Source organism: Apium graveolens, chromosome 9, assembly GCF_009905375.1.
Source record: "Apium graveolens cultivar Ventura chromosome 9, ASM990537v1, whole genome shotgun sequence".
Classification (NCBI taxonomy): domain Eukaryota; kingdom Viridiplantae; phylum Streptophyta; class Magnoliopsida; order Apiales; family Apiaceae; genus Apium; species Apium graveolens.
Window position 1 is genome coordinate 66,556,782 of NC_133655.1, and position 2,829 is coordinate 66,559,610.

Genomic DNA, 2,829 nt, shown 5'->3' on the forward strand with positions numbered 1-2,829 from the left:
ACTATGCCCCTTGGGTAAGTAATGGAACGGTCAGCCAATTGTAGCGACATGTATGTGGGTTTTGGATCAGGCAGATCCAGCTTTTTAAAGATCGACAACGGCATCAGATTAATGCTTGCTCCCAAATCAGAAAGGCACTTATCAAAAGTCAGATTGCCAATGGTGCAAGGAATGGTGAAGCATCCTGGATCTTTCAGTTTTGGTGGTAACTTTTGCTACAGAACAGCGCTGCATTCTTCTGTGAGAGCAACGGTTTCAAGGTCATCCAGTTTCACCTTCCTTGAAAGAATAGTCTTCATAAACTTCGCATAACTAGGCATTTGTTCCAGAGCCTCAGCGAAAGGTATATTGATGTGAAGTTTCTTGAACACCTCCAGAAACTTCCTGAACTGTCTATCCAGCTTTTGTTGCTGCAATCTCTTAGGAAAAGGTGGTGGAGGATAGAGCTGTTTCTCCCCTGTATTAGCCTCAGGCAGAGTGTGTTCAACAGTAGTCTTCCTTGGTTCCGCCGCTTTCTCCTTTTGCTTAAATTCTTCATCTCTTATTTCAGCGTCTACTTCTTTTGCCTTTTCAGTATCAGCCACTTTTCCAGACCTTAAGTTAATAGCCTTGACTTGCTCTTTAGCTTCCTTCCTGCCTGGTACTTCCGTGTCACTGGGAAGAGTGCCAGATTGACGATTGAGCACTGCATTGGCTAATTGACCGATTTGATTTTCCAAGGTCTTGATAGAAACTGTCTGACTCTTGCACAACAGCTTAAGTTCCTCAAAATCAGCACTAGTAGGTGCAGCTGTACTTCCCAGTTGAGGATATGATTGCCTTGTAGCATACTGCTGTGGTTGCTGGAATCCAGGTGGGTTAAACTGTTTACTCACTCTTTGCTGATATGGTAGCTGAATAGCATTCTGATTATTCCCCCAGCTGAAATTTGGATGATTTCTGTTGTTAGGATGATAGGTCGCTGGCACAGGTTGCTGTTGTCGCTGATAATTATTCACATACTAAACAGATTCGTTGACAAGAGAACACTGATCCGTAGCATGAGAACCTGCACAAAGCTCACAAACCATAGCTATTTGATTAACTCCATATGTAGCCAGAGAATCAACCTTCATTGATAGCGCTTGGAGCTGGGCTGCAATAGCGATGACTGCATCAACTTCCAGAATACCTGCTACCTTGCCTGACGTCATCCTCTGAGTTGGGTTTTGATGCTCATTTACAACCATCGTCTCTATAAGATTATACGCCTCAGTATAGCTTTTAGCCCATAAGGCGCCTCTAGCTGCTACATCGAGCATGGGCCGAGATTGGGCCCCCAAACCATTATAGAAACCAGTGATCACCATCCAATCCGGCATTCCATGATGTGGACATTTTCTCAACATTTCCTTGTAGCGTTCCCAAGCCTTGCACATAGATTCTGTAGGTTGCTGCGCAAACTGAGTAAGAGCACTCCTCATAGCAGCAGTCTTTGCCATCGGATAAAACTTCACCAGAAACTTTTGCGCAAGATCTTGCCACGTAGTGATGGACCCAGCTGGTTCAGAATGTAACCAATCTTTAGCCTTGTCCCTCAGTGAGAATGGGAAAAGCCTCAACTTGATAGCCTCATCAGTCACGCCATTATACTTAAAAGTGCTGCAGATCTCGACAAAATTCCTTATGTGCATGTTGGGGTCTTCAGTTGCCGCTCCTCCAAAAGAAACAGAATTCTGCACCATCTGAATAGTGCCCGGCTTGATTTCAAAGGTGTTAGCTTGAATAGCCGGATGAAGGATGCTTGACTGAATGTCATCAATTTTAGGCCGAGAAAAATCCATAAGAGCTGGATCAGCTTGAACAATACGATCTCCCATGTTTACTGGTTCTTTCTGCTCAGTTCCTGAATCCGAATCCTCAAAATCTAACTTCTCCGGAATATCAAGAACTTCGTCTATCTCCTCAGCTGTATCTAAAGTCCTCTTGTGAGCATGAGAACGAGTTTGCATAAACGCTTGCTAAAGTACCTGAAACACAACCGGAAAAAATAAGTAACTACTACGTCCTAATCACTGAGTCCTAATGACCAATGATGGTAAGTACATAACCTAAACAAATACGCCGAGTCCCCGGCAGCGGCGCCAAAAACTTGTTAGGGCGAAAACACGCGCTAATATTCACGCAAGTATACGCGTTCGCAAGTAATATAGAATATTTTCTAGTTCGTTCCCTCAGAGACTCAGATTAAATTATTGTCTAATTAAACTCACTCACCAATGTAAGATTACTTCTCAATGTTAAGACACTAACACTTAAAATTGTTGATTAAATATTAACTATAATTAACTACTTAATTAATCACTTAACTAACACTTCAATTTATCAATAATAAAACACTCATGAGATCACAACTTCATTATTACTTCCTTCTATAGCCATTGTTATTACCTTTAGCATGTGACATTGATGATATTAATCGAATAACACGAAACTGATAAAAGCCAACTTTCATTGTACTAATACCATTCTACCAAGCATCCACAATTAAGATAGAAGTTGAATAGTCATCAATTATGTTGAGTTCCTATATGTCTACAGAAATTGACAACACAACGATTTAAGCACAAGTCATTCCTCTTGATTACACAGGGCACATAAAACTGTTAGAGTTACCCACTAATCATGCACAACATACATGAACCTATGCTAGTATGGCAAGTTCTAAATCTCAAGATCCACCGTCGCTTCACAAGAGATTAACACCCTATCTTATATGTTCGCGACGCACATAAGACGAATACGCACAACCAATACTAGATATCATGCAATCATCACACACTAAAGTAT

General features: G+C 41.4%; 1 non-coding gene across 1 annotated transcript; it reads left to right on the top strand.

Annotated features, from left to right (window-relative positions):
* The first annotated feature begins 1,359 nt into the window (after positions 1-1,359).
* On the top strand, positions 1,360-1,466 carry LOC141688137 (small nucleolar RNA R71). Its single transcript, XR_012561599.1, has one exon. It is a non-coding gene; the product is annotated as a small nucleolar RNA R71 (small nucleolar RNA).
* Positions 1,467-2,829: the final 1,363 nt, after the last annotated feature.